The sequence below is a fragment of the Pseudorca crassidens genome, chromosome 4 (genome assembly GCF_039906515.1).
Source record: "Pseudorca crassidens isolate mPseCra1 chromosome 4, mPseCra1.hap1, whole genome shotgun sequence".
Lineage (NCBI taxonomy): Eukaryota > Metazoa > Chordata > Mammalia > Artiodactyla > Delphinidae > Pseudorca > Pseudorca crassidens.
Window position 1 is genome coordinate 6,974,786 of NC_090299.1, and position 15,123 is coordinate 6,989,908.

Here is a 15,123-nt window from a genome sequence, read left to right on the forward strand (position 1 = left end):
TAAAGATTAAAGAGGAACAAGCAATTGAGGCTGGAGAGAGCCTTTAGTCTGTGATGCAGTTCTGACATTTGTGAAGGAGAGTGAGGTAATTAAAATTGGCGAAGAAGAAGCTCAGATTGTAACATAGTTTTATGAACATTTTGGCCAAAATAAGGGAGTCCTCAAGCCAAAGTCACAGTCACCTATTGGAAGAATTCCACATCTTGCAGGAATGGGCCTGCATTGTTCCCACTGCCATGCTCAGTCACCACTCACTGGAATGAGGCCAGGGGAAGTGAGGCCTCTGTGAGAAAGTGATTATAACTCCCAAAAGGTGGCTGCTGGGGCTTTTCACAGGCACTACAACCCAAGCCTTTTGTTGCACAGATCTACTTCTCTATGTAGATTTATGCAGTAGCTTCCTAGTTTCTATGACCTCTCTTCTTGAAAAGAAACATAGAAGAGCGAGTCTAATGGAACAAACTATAGCCTCTTTCACTGCATTTGATCTCTGGGTCACGACTGGTATTTATCCTATTTCTCCTAAACTATCTTTCCAAAATTCTCATCCTCATCACTTTGGTAGATCTTGGTAGATTTCCTGGTGCTGGGACCCAAACATTCATTTCTGATGTGTTTGGGCTCATGCTAATGATGCCCTTTTAAAACCAAGGTTGTTATCTTTGTCCATTTACGGTTATAATGGGTACAAGAAGTACTAGAGTGGATCACCTGGGTTCCTTGCATGTTTCCTCCTGCCATCATTGTGCTAAGGCAGTCATGATGGTGATTTCTCTTTTAATTTTTGGTCCTTGGACACAAAGAGCTCAAAGAGATCTTGGCAATATTCTGTTGTAAGCGTGTGTTCTTTTTGGGGGCTAAGACCTTCAATCTTTGGAGGTCCACAGTTGTGGGAACACGGAAGCACAAAATTCCTCAATGGGTAATTGGGAATGATGGCTAGCAGGGTCTCCTCTGCTTCTACCCCCTGGTTTCCTAACCCACGCATCAATGTCTTTTAAGATAACGCACCATATAAATGTCACCCCAAAATTCATATGTTGAATCCCTGTCACCCAGTACTCCAGAATGTGACTGTATTTGGATATGGATTTAAAGAGATAACAAGGTAAAATTAGATTATAAGGTGGGCCCTAACCTAATATGACTGTTATCTTTATAAGAAGAGGAGATGAAGACACAGAGATTAAGTACACAAAGGAAAGACCATGTGAGAATATAGTGAGAAGGTAGCCATCTGCAGGTCAAGGAGAGAGGTCTCAAAAGAAACCAAACCAGCTGACATCTTGAACTTAGACTTTTAGCTTCCCAAACTGTGGAACAATAAATTTCTGTTGTTTAAGCCACTCAGTCTGTGGTGTTTTGTTATGGCAGCCCTAGCAAATAATACAAATGGTGATACTAATCTCTGTCGTTATCCTTGTTCATGCCATATTTTATATGATTTATTATTTTGACTAGGGAGGGCTGTTTCAGTGGTTTCTATTTGGTTTTCCATAGAGAGATAGCTCTTAATCCACACATCAGGGAACCAATCTGAGGTTTAAGCAAATTGCCAAGTATATCAATTTCAACTATATATTCAGTGACTGGAGAAATAACTCTTGGGTGGATCCATGGACCCATGGTTCCAATATGAGCAAAGATTCCATTTGTTACTTTATCCCATAAGCTCCCACTTTACCAGTGGGCCTGGTATGATGTTTTGGAGCTCTAGGTATCAATGTCAACTCAGAACCTATGCACAATAATCTGAAATGTCTCAGTATTATGCTTTCTCTTGAGTATAGTCACCTGAGTAAAAGATCATAGATTACTTTGAGGAAAGGACTAGTCGTTAGAGTTTATATTTGCCACATTACTATGGGTGACTGCCTCCCAGAGACACATACTTCTCTTTAGTTCATGGTTTCTGGATCTAAAATTTGAGAACTTAATGAGGAACCGTAGCTTTTTATTGAGATGGCTTCCCTTAGTCTACTGCTCCTACATTCTTTCCTCTTTCTGGTTATACATGCTTAGTAGATTCTTGTTGGCTGTATGCTTGTTGCTCCTAGGGACTTCATCTGTGCTCTATCAACCATTTCCACAACTTCCTGTGGGCAAGTTTGCTTGTCTTTATCATGATTGTGGCCTGCTGGTTTCTAGTGTTAAAACTTTTACTACCCAGGCTTCTATTACTTTGATGACCTTGTCATTCTTATGAATATTAACAATTCCATCTCTGAATTCCTGTCTTCCCGTCATCTTGGTCTTCACAGGAGTTCCACCACTGAACTTCGTAGTGGTTCTGGTGAATTTTGCATTTGGGCCTCCTGTGGAACATAGTTCTCTAGTGGTTTATCTGGACTTACATAGCATTTTCCCTCCAGCATTCCCACTTCCTTCAGCCTCTTTATTCTTTCAATTGCACTCACTTGGGACATCTTTTTCTCTAGATTTCTAAGGGCCACTCTAATAAAGAGTTTTATCCATCCACTGATGTACTTGACAGATGTCCCCAAAAAGGTGACCTCAAATCAGTGAATTCTTGCTTAATGCAATCTTACATTTGCCCCCTCTTGATACAGCATTCTCAAACTCCAGTCCCATTGGTACTTCCCAAGTTCCTATGGGAGCATGCTAGCTAATTCTTGTAGCTCTTTTGGTGAATGATGTCTTTCCTCCAGTATGAGGCCCAGCATGTCCTGTGCAGTGTTGTGGTGGGATTTAACACTAGCTATTGTCTTGGCAATCAGAGGAGGTGGGGAGCCTTCTTTGGAATACCTGTTAATAGGGAGATGCCTCTGCAGTAGCTACCAACACTGGATGTGCTCTAGCTTTTACTAGAGCTTACTTTTTTACTTCTAAAAGATCTGAAGGCTCAGAGGGATTATTCAGAACAGAACATCCCTACTGATTTCCCCATTTCATGTTTCAGCATCCCAGAAATTCCCAACCATGGCCTTGATATTAGCACGACATACCTGTTTGGCTGAACATTTAAATTTCATATATAAATGTCTCTGGAACTCCATGGCTCTATCAGTTCCTCGGGTCTTTCTGTCTGCTGTGTCTGCTTTCATCGCAGGAGATAAGAGGCCTCATATTTAGCTAATAACCTTTTGTTAAAGTTCCTCAACAGGCATCAATTCAGCATAAGAGTAACCAGTCAATTCCACTGTCCTTGTAGTCACAGGTACCCCGTATCTTTCAAAATGCTTCAAAAATTGCACCTGAAGGAGCATTTCCCTACATTAACAGGTTTTCTCAGGTCACCCTGGGACACGTTAACTCTAGTAATTTGCCCATCACTTTTTACTAGGGACTCTCAATGACCACATACTAGTCAGAATGGCATCTTCTTGCCTGCCTGGTGGTGAGTGAGCCAGTCCCAAATCCCTATCCTGTTGCCTGTTTTGTAGACAAATCGTGGATCTTCTGAGAAACAGAAACAAAGATGAGATTACACATGCAACGGATGTGTATTTGGAAATGACAATCAAGGACAACTATCAGGAAATCAAAGGAGGCAAAGAGAGCCTTCGGATACCGTGTAGGTTTTACATCAGTGAAGAAGAGAGAGAGGGAAGGGGGCCAGGTAGTCTGCAACAGAGCTCCAAAGCAGGTTCAGCCAGGATGAAGGGGAGTCCTTGAGCCAAAATCTCTAGTTGGAGGAGTCTCATGTCTCACAGGAACAGAACTGCATTAGGACCACCTCTCTGCACAGTCATTGATGGGGAGAAGTATTTGGAAAGGATGACCATAATATGATAGTGGTGATGAATCTGGAAAAGCAGCAAATGGGCCATCAATCAGTTATATTCTCTGTGGCATATTCTCATGGCTTCCACAGATGCTGTCTCATGTTCAGTGGAAAATTATTTAGAGTATCCCCCATTTTCCCAGAGGCTTTAATTCTCTCCAATTAAAGACATTTTGTACAGGCTCTGCTAGGCTTTTCTCTGCATACTTCCTGCTTTCTTTTGAAAAAAAGTTTGAGGTTCCTCTTTATGGTCTTTTTAAACCTGATCTAATAGGGCAAAATTCCTAGGGGCTTGGTGTAAGAAGTGGCGGCCTTTTTTGATTTTCACATTTATACAGGCATAGAGGTTTTTCTTTTTTTTTCCTTTTCTTTTCTTTGATCATTTAATTCTGGTTTTGGAAAGGAAGTTAGAGAACCTGTTCATATATTTATCTTACTCAGAAGTTCCCCTGATCCCTTGTTGAATCCACCAACTTATTCACTCTATGTGTCTAACTGGACAGTGGATCTTGTCCCTGCCCAAATCCTTGTAAATGCAAATGAATGAAATCTCTGAACTGAGGAGCTAATTTGTTTTAGGTGAGGTATCTGCTTGACAGTAATAAAGTAGTTGAATAGATAGATGAACAAATATAGTCAAAATGAACATTGGTTTGCAGAAAGATAACATAAGAGCATGATTCTATTAAACCCAGTAGAGGTATCTTTTCACAGTTAAGCTTTTCTGAACGATTACTTGTGCATATGTGAGTTAATACATTAATTTGGGAGTTATCCTGTCTTTTAGAAAGTTACTATGAGCAAATTAAATTAAATTAAATTAAATTCTTATTATTCATCTTTCAAAAAGTGCATTTTATATGCCTGCATTAGAATGACCCCAAAGAAGAGCACAGAGAATAAGTCATTTTATCCTGAAGCCACTGGAATTGAAATAGTGACAAAAAGTTTGAATTTTTAAAAAAGTGTGCATGCATATTCTTGCAATGATATTTAGCTTAAATCATTTTAATATGCAGTCTGGCAAATATTTTTAAATAGAACCAAGGTTTTTTTTTGAAAATGTGTCTGTAGATCGGTGTTCTCCTCATATTTGTAATTCAGTGTGATTTCAGTGTTTGTAAGGTTTTTTTTTTTAATTAAGAGAGGTGAGAAATTAAATAGAAGAAATAAAACAAAACCAAAAATTTTTTAAATCAAGTCCTAATGAAATATGAATGCAGATTTTAAAAAATTTTATCATTTCCTCCAATATTTTAGAGTTGTAATAACCACAAGCTAATTTAACAGCATTTTAAAACTAATTTCTTTGTACTGAGTTTTTCCAAAGCATTAGACATAGTTTTCATGTAAACACACACACACACACACACACACACACACACACACACACATACACGTGCACAGAATTTCTTTGGCACACAGATATTAGCAAATGGTGTAATGCTTAACTAAATGACCTAGTACCTTTCACAGTTTTATCTGGCATGAGGGAGTTGAGAATAACCTCAGTGGACTCTTGGTAGGCACTCAACTCATATTGACTACAAGTGCCAAGGAACTCTTCATAAGTAACCTAGTAGTCATCAGTGTTCCGAAGGCATACTTATTAGTAAACATATTACAGACAGAAAAGAGGAAATAGGTTTGGAATCCAGCAAACTGCTTAATTAGAAGGTGATCATGGAAGCTTCTACTCTACATGCAATTTCCACATTTTCAGGCTTTTATTTTTATGGTTTATTTGTAAACAAAATGACAATGTGCTACATCAACATACTCTGCAAGGAAAAATGTATAGCAGTGTCTGGAAGCACTTAAAGAAATAAGCTATTCATTTCCAAATATTTGACAGTAAAATTTGCTAGGCACCTTAAACTATAAAATTGTATTTAACGAGTTTGTAATTATTCTCAATGACAGAAAAAATGAAGAAACATAGATGAAAGCAAGCAATACTTTTAGAGGGACTATCCCATAATTATTCATATACTATTAGTAACTGATATAGAAATTTAAGGTATCTCATTAATTAATGAAAATGATTATTGGCCTAGAAGAAAAAAATTAACAGTCAACGTAAAACATTATGCAAGGTTGTACTTGAATTTTACCTATGCCATTTTAAAATTGGTTTTATATTTGTTAAGAACACTGTTCTGTTTGTCACTTATATCTTCCTATGTTTAGTCTCAGCTACTTCTGTGGTCAAAAAGCTCTATTATCATAGCTCCAGTTGAGAGTTCTCAATATTACAGCTTTTAAAAAATCGGAATAACTAGAAAATAGAATATCTTATAGGATAGAAATCATTTTTGGTCCTCTCTGGATAGTCTAACCTACATAATCTAATTTTTGATTTCAAGGTTTTATTACAGGGGGATTTTCCCCTGTGGACTTCCTGAAATAATCTAAATAAACAAGAAGTTCAATTTTTCAAGCATGGAAAACCAAGTTTTCTGTATATTTCTTGTATCTAACATATGCTCATAAATTCCTTAAGAACTGTTTCATTGACATTTGAACTTTAAGTTGTTTCTAAATATCATTTATATTCACTAAATTTATCTGTGTATTTCAGCTTCTACAAGTACTTGTGATCATAATTCTGCTTAGCACACCCATGTGGGACAACATACATATATTAATAATTAAAACTTTAAGTTCAGGCTTTTTGTGTGTTCATATACTCATCAAAATAATCTTTCAAATATACCAATGCTTCAGTGTTTATGAACAATATAACTCTAAAATGAACAGAAAAATACTGGCGAATAAACTTCATTATCCATTTTTATCACAACTTTGCTGCCTTTATGGCTGCTATTTAGCCCTGAAATGAGGATGCTCAGTGCATTGAGCATGAAAAAAACTATTAAAATTATTCCGTGTGATATTAGAGTGCTCTTTTGTGGACCTGTGCTTCTGACTGTGCTTGAAAATTTCCAAGTTTTAGAACAGCTGCTCAGATTTTATTACTAATGTATTGGAGATGCTTAACCAGTGCACCTCACTTTGCTATTGTACTGTCTTTCTTGTGGACTAACAAGCCATTAACATTGGGAATGGAGAGCTGTGGTCCTCTTATGAAATTATGTCCAAACTAGGTTTTCAAACAACCCTAAAAGCATCCTCTTGTTTTTAAAGAATATTAGTTTGTTTTTTTCTTCCTTCCTTTCTTCCTTCCTTCCTTTCTTCCTCTCTCCCTCCTTCCCTCCCTCCCTCCCTTTCTGTCTTTGTCTCTCTTTCTCTTTTCTTTCCTTCTTCACTCCCTCCCTTTCCTCCTCTCTCTTCTTCTTTTCTTTCTTTCTTTCTTTCTTTCTTTCTTCTTTCTTTCTTTCTTTCTTTCCTTAATATCTTACTGAAAACCTCTTTTCTAAAGAGTACAAAAACATAATACCTGCGACTTACATATAGGAGGTAATAAAAATTTAACATTTAAAAACTATGGCTCTGAATATGGTATTTTATGACTTTGAAGTGCTGCATGTTATTGAGTTGACTGCTTTAACATAGAGAGGCAAGAAACCCAATAGAGAAAGTATTTGTAATTGTGTCCTCTGTAAAAGACATTCATGAGCTTCTTTCTTAACAGGATATTTTATGAGCAAAATAAATAATTCTTCTTTACAATGCAGCAGGTTACTCATTTAACTTAGATATGAAAAGCTGATTATACAGGCTTTCCTAAGTTCAAGTACACACAGACTATTTTGTTAAGAGACTAAGTGGCCACAAAGTACGTTACACAGGGAATAAACCTCTTTAGCCATATAGCTGAGAACAAAGGATAAGTATCACCCAATGCCTAAAATATGTGTTTTCATGTTGTTCTCCCTAAGTACAATCCTTACAGTCAGCCATTGTGAACCTGCTCTCTATAGCATGCTTTAGAGACCCCCATTTTGCCTTCCACTGGCCATCACCCTTTCCAAAGTGAGTAAACTGTAGGGGCCAAGGAGACATGCTTACCTGGAACCTGTTGTTTCCCCCCTCCTTCACCATGGAACTTAGACCCTGGAATTATCTCTAGTTCCTCCATAGTCCTTTTCCCCAACACTACACAGAGCTGATTTACTGCTACTGTGCTCATCGCTAGGCCCTAATGGTGGACCTAGACTTCTGTAATTGCCTAAGGGGTTGTGGATAGAGCTTGGATGTGAGGGCTAAGATCCTTCTTTTAGTGAGGGAAGGTGCAAGGACTGGGGGGAAGAGAAGAGGACACACTGGGTGCCTACATTTGTACTCTTGACTTGGTCCTGCAAGTGTAGTCATTAGGGGTGGGCTTAATCTCCCTTACTAAGTCTATGAACGTCTTGAAAGACCAAAACAAAAAAAAATCCTAATTATCTTCATATCCCAAAGCCTAGCATTTTTTTTTTTATTCTTTAGTAGACTTTTTCCAACCTGAAATAGCAAACTTCTCGTCCTTGGGCAAGATCTGACCTGTAGAATTTTTATGTTGGGTCAGCACAGTATTTAAATTTTATTTTGAATAAATATTTAATATTTGGGAAATTCTACACAATAATCTGGCTTCTCAGAAAAAAAAATCTGAAAGACACTAGTCCTAGCCATGTTCCCAGATACTATCTGCAAAGACCAACTTCTTCCTCACCCTCAACAGATCTTCTGTCGTTTGTCTAGTTTTTCACAGTCAGAGATTCCCATGGTTTTTCTTACAACAATTTCAATGTTGTGAGTCAACTGCCTGGATCCTTTAGGCATTTGAATATGTCACATCTGCAATAAACATGTATGAAATAAATGAGAAATTAAAACATAGAAGATACTACTATGTCAGTATTAAAATTCTATATTAAATTTTAATAATTTAATGATTATTTTTTTTATTTAAATTCATAGGCCAGTATTAAAATTCTGAGTATCTAGGAGTTGCTATTAAAACAGAACTCCCCTGTGAAGAGAAATTGATTTGTGCAAATGAACTTGCACTAACTCTGTATCTATGAAGTTTAATTCTTAAATTTTGTGAAAAATTATCCATAGTCTCATTAGTCTTAACTCCCAAATGTTAAAAGTCCCTATTTCAGCCCAGAGGCCTTAAAGATGGTGGAGGAGTGAGACGTGGCAATCACCTTCCTCCCCACAAATACATCAAAACTACATCTACATGTGGAACAACTCCTACAGAACACCTACTGAACACTGGTACAAGACCTCAGACTTCCCAAAAGGCAGGGAACAGATGCCCTCAGGAGACCTACATGCAGATGCAGGGCCCAATCCAAAGCTGAACGCGAGGAGCTGTGTGAACAAAGAAGAGAAAGGGAAATTTCGCCCAGCAGCCTCAGGAGCAGCAGATTAAATCTCCGCAATCAACTTGATGTACCCTGCGTCTGTGGAATACCTGAATAGACAACAAATCATCCCAAAACTGAGGCAGTGGACTTTGGGAGCAACTATAGACTTGGGGTTTGCTTTCTGCATCTAATTTGTTTCTGGTTTTATGTTTATCTTAGTTTAGTATTTAGAGCTTATTATCATTGGTAGATTTGTTTATTGATTTCGTTGCTCTCTTCCTTTTTTATACATATATTTTTTTTTCTTTTTCCTTTTTTCTTTTCTTGTTGGTGTGTATGTGTATGCTTCTTTCTGTGATTTTGTCTGTATAGCTTTGCTTTTGTCAGTTGTCCTATGGTTCTGACTGTCCTTTTTTTTTGTTTTTGTATACTCTTTAGACCTTGGTATCATTAGTGGATTTGTTTTTAAGTTTGATTGCACTCTTCTTTCTTTCTTTTTATTACTTTTTATTTTTAATATTTTTTCTTTTTTAATAACTATATTTTTAATACTATATTTTATTTTATTTATTTGTTTTTTCTTTCTTTCTTTCTTTCTTTTTCTCCCTTTTCTTCTGAGCCATGTGGCTGACAGGGTCCTGGTCCTCTGGCCGGGTGTCAGGCTTGAGCCTCTGAGGTGGGAGAGCTGAATTCAGGACATTGGTCCACCAGAGCCCTCCCAGCCCCATGTAATATCAAATGGCAAAAGCTGTCCCAGAGGTCTCCAACTCAATGCTAAGACCCAGCTCCACTCGACGACCAGCAATCTCCAGTGCTGGACACCCTATGCCAAACAGCTAACAAGACAGGAACACAACCCCACCCGTTATCAGAGAGGCTGCCTAAAATCATAATAAGGTAACAGACACGCCCAAACACACCACTGCCCACCAGAAAGACAAGATCCAGCCTTATCCACCAGAACACAAGCACCAGTCCCCTCTACCAGGAAGCCTACGCAACACACTGAACCAACCTTAGCCACTGGGGGCAGACACCAAAAACAATGGGAACTATGAACCTGCAGCCTTCGAAACGGAGACCCCAAACACAGTAAGTTAAGCAAAATGAGAAGACAGAGAAACACACAGCAGATGAAGGAGCAAGGTAAAAACCCACCAGACCAAACAAATGAAGAGGAAAGAGGCAGTCTACCTGAATTCAGAGTAAGAATAGTGAAGATGATCCAAAATTTTGGAAATAGAATGGAGAAAATACAAGAAATGTTTAACAAGACCCTAGATGAACTAAAGTGTAAACAAACAATGACAGAACAACCCAATAAGTGAAATTAAAAATTCTCTAGAAGGAATCAGTAGCAAAATAACTGAGGCAGAAGAACGGATAAGTGACCTGGAAGATAAAGCAGTGGAAATAACTACCCCAGAGCAGAATAAAGAAAAAAGAATGAAAAGAATTAAGCACAATCTCAGAGACCTCTGGGACAACATTAAACACACCAGCATTTGAATTATAGGGGTCCCAGAAGAAGAAGAGAAAAAGAAAGGGACTGAGAAAATATTTGAAGAGATTATAGTTGAAAACTTCCCTAATATGGGAAAGGAAATAGTTAATCAAGTCCAGGAAGCACAGAGAGTCCCATACAGGATAAATCCAAGGAGAAATACGCCAAGACACATATTAATCAAACTGTCAAAAATTAAATACAAAGAAAACATATTAAAAGCAGCAAGGGAAAAACAACAATTAACATACAAGGAAATCCCCGTAAGGTTAACAGCTGATCTTTCAGCAGAAACTCTGCAAGCCAGAAGGGAGTGGCAGGACATACTTAAAGTGATGAAAGGGAAGAACCTACAACCAAGATTACTCAGCAATGATCTATTTCAGATTTGACGGAGAAATTAAAACCTTTACAGACAAGCAAAAGCTAAGAGAATTCAGCACCACCAAGCCAGCTATACAACAAATGCTAAAGGAACTTCTTTAGGCAGGAAACACAAGAGAAGGAAAAGACTTACAATAGCAAACCCAAAACAATTAAGAAAATGGTAATAGGAACATACATATTGATAACTACCTTAAATGTAAATGGATTATATGCTCCCACCAAAAGACACAGACTGGCTGAATGGATACAAAAACAAGACCCGTGTATATGCTGGCTAAAAGAGACCCACTTTAGACCTATGGACACATACAGACTGAAAGTGAAGGGATGGAAAAAGATATTCCATGCAAATGGAAATCAAAAGAAAGCTGGAGTAGCAATTCTCATACAGGACAAAAAAGGCTTTAAAATAAAGACTATTACAAGAGACAAAGAAGAGCACTACATAATGAATAAGGGATCAATCCAAGGAGAAGACATAACAACTGTAAATATTAATGCACCCAACATAGGAGCACCTCAATACATAAGGCAAATGGTAAAAGCCATAGAAAGGGACATCGACAGTAACACAATCATTGTAGGGCACTTCAACATCCCACTTTCACCAACAGACAGATCATCTAAAATGCAAATAAATAAGGAAACACAAGCTTTAAATGATACATTAAACAAGATGGACTTAATTGATATTTATAGGACATTCCATCTAAAAACAAGAGGTTACACTTTCTTCTCAAGTGCTCATGGAACATTCTCCAGGATAGATCATATCTTGGGTCTCGAATCAAGCCTTGGTAAATTTAAGAAAACTGAAATCATATCAAGTATCTTTTCCAACCACAGCACTATGAGACTAGATATTAATTACAGGAAAAAATCTGTAAAGAATACAAACACATGGAGGCTAAACAATACACTACTAAATAACCAAGATACCACGAAGAAATCAAAGAGGAAATCAACAAATACCTAGAAACAAATGAGAATGAAAACACAACAACCCAAAACCTATTGGATACAGCAAAAGAAGTTCTAAGAGTGAAGTTCATAGCAGTACAATCCTACCTCAAGGAACAAGAAAAATCTCAAATAACAACCTAACCTTACACCTAAAGCAATTAGAGAAAGAAGAACAAAAGAACCCCAAAATTAGCAGAAGGAAAGAAATCATAAAGGTCAGATCAGAAATAAATGAAAAAGAAATGAAGGAAACAATGCAAAGATCAATAAAACTAAAAGCTGGTTCTTTGACAGGATAAACAAAATTGATAAACCATTAGCCAGACTCATCAAGAAAAAAAGGGAGAAGACTTAAATCAATAGAATTAGTAATGAAAAAGAAGTACCAACTGACACTGCAGAAATCCAAAGGATCATGAGCCGTTACTACAAGCAACTATATGCCAATAAAATGGACAACCTGGAAGAAATGGACAAATTCTTAGAAAAGCACAACTTCCAAGACTGAACCAGGAAGAAATAGAAAATATAAACAGATCAATCACAAGCACTCAAATTGAGACTATGATTAAAAATCTTCCAACAAATAAAAGCCCAGGACCAGATGGCTTCACAGGCAAATTCTATCAAACATTTAGAGAAGAGCTAACACCTATCCTTCTCAAACTCTTCCAAAATATAGCAGAGGGAGGAACACTCCCAAACTCATTCTACGAGGCCACCATCACCCTGATACCACCACCAGAAAAAGATATCACAAAGAAAGAAAACTACAAGCCAATATCACTGATGAACATAGATGCAAAAATCCTCAACAGAATACTAGCAAACCGAATCCAACAGCACATTAAAAGGATCATACACCATGATCACGTGGGGTTTATCCCAGGAATGCAAGGATTCTTCAGTATACGCAAATCAATCAATGTGATAAATCATATTAACAAACTGAAGGAGAAAAACCGTATGATCATCTCAATAGATGCAGAGAAAGCTTTTGACAAAATTCAGCACCCATTTATGATAAAAACTCTTCAGAGAGTAGGCATAGAGGGAACTTAGCTCAACATAATAAAGGCCATATATGACAAACCCACAGCCAACATCATTCTCAATGGTGAAATATTGAAACCATTTCCGCTAAGATCAGGAACAAGACAGGGTTGCCCACTCTCACCACTATTATTCAACATCGTTTTGGAATTTTTAGCCACAGCAATCAGAGAAGAAAAAGAACTAAAAGGAATCCAAATCAGAAAAGAAGTAAAGCTGTCACTATTTGAGGATGACATGATACTATACATAGAGGATCCTAAAGATGCTACCAGAAAACTGCTAGAGCTAATGGATGAATTTGGTAAAGTAGCAGGATACAAAATTAATGCCCAGAAATCTCTTGCATTCCTATATACTAATGATGAAAAATTTGAAAGAGAAATTAAGGAAACACTCTCATTTACCATTGCAACAAAAAGGATAAAATACCTAGGAATAAACCTCCCTAAGGAGACAAGAGACCTGTATCCAGAAAACTGTAAGATACTGATGAAAGAAATTAAAGATGATATGAACAGATGGAGAGATATGCCCTGTTCTTGGATTGGAAGAATCAACATTGTGAAAATGACTCTACTACCCAAAGCAATCTACAGATTCAGGGCAATCCCTATCAAACTACCAATGGCATTTTTCACAGAACCAGAAAAAAATTTTCACAATTTGTATGGAAACACAATAGACCCTGAATAGCCAAAGCAATCTTCAGAATGAAAAACGGAACAGGAGGATTCAGGCTCCCTGACTTCAGACTATACTACAAACCTATAGTAATCAAGACAGTATGGTACTGGCACAAAAACAGAAATATAGATCAATGGAACAGTATAGAAAACTGAGAGATAAACCCACGCACGTATGTCACCTTATCTTTGATAAAGGAGACAAGAATATACAATGGAGAAAAGAGAGCCTCTTCAGTAAGTGGTGCTGGGAAAAGTGGACAAAAAGCTACATAAAAGAAAGAAATTAGAACACTCCCTAATACCTTACACCAAAATAAGCTCAAAATGGATTAAAGACCTAAAGGTAAGGCCAGATACTTTAAAACTCTTAGAGGAAAACATAAGCAGAACAGTCTATGACATAAATCACAGCAAGATCCTTTTTGACCCACCTCCCAGAGAAATGGAAATAAAAACAAAAATAAACAAATGGGACCTAATGAAACTTATAAGCTTTTTCACAGCCAAGGCAACCATAAACAAGACAAAAAGGCAACCCTCAGAATGGGAGAAAATATTTGCAAACAAAGCAACTGATAAAGGATTAATCTCCAAAATATATAAGCAGCTCATGTAGTTGAATATCAAAACAACAAATAACCCAATCACAAAATGGGCAGAAGACCTAAATAGACATTTCTCCGAAGAAGATATGCAGATTGCCAACAAACACATGAAAGGATGCTGAACATCACTAATCATGAGATAAATGCAAATCGAAACTACAATGAGGTATCACCTCACACCGGTCAGAATGGCCATCGTCAAAAAATCTACAAAGAGTAAGTGTTGGAGAGGATGTGGAGAAAAGGGAACCCTCTTGCACTGTTGGTGGGAATATAAATCGATACAGCCACTATGGAGAACAATATGGAGTTTCCTCAAAAAACTAAAAATAGAATTACCATATGACCCAGTAATGCCACTACTGTGCATATACCCTGAGAAAACTGTAATTCAAAAAGAGTCATGTACCACAGTGTTCATTGCAGTTCTATTTACAATAGCCAGTGTCCATAGATGCTGTGTCCATAGACAGATGAATGGATAAAGAAGATGTGGTGCATATATGCAATGGAATATTACTCAGCCATAAAAAGAAATGAAATTGAGTTATTTGTAGTGCAGTGGATGGACGTAGGGTCTGTCATACAGAGTGAAGTAAGTCAGAAAGAGAAAAACAAATACCATATGTTAACACATATATATGGAATCCAAAAAAAAAAGAAAAAGGTTCTGAGTAATCTTGGAGTAGGACAGGAATAAAGACACAGACATAAAGAATGGACTTGAGGACACGGGGAGGGGGAAAGGTAAGCTGGGACGAAGTGAGAGAGTGGCATGGACATATATACACTACCAAATGTAAAATAGATAGCTAGGGGGAAGCAGCTGCATAGCATAGGGAGATCAGCTCGGTGCTTTTTGTCCACCTAGAGGGGTGTGATAGGGAAGGTGGGAGGGAGACACAGAGGGAAG

At 37.5% G+C, this 15,123-nt stretch overlaps 1 pseudogene; it reads right to left on the reverse strand.

Annotated features, from left to right (window-relative positions):
- Window positions 1-7,838, reverse strand: part of LOC137224144 (trifunctional enzyme subunit beta, mitochondrial-like) — a 94,133-nt pseudogene extending 86,295 nt beyond the window's left edge.
- Window positions 7,839-15,123: the final 7,285 nt, after the last annotated feature.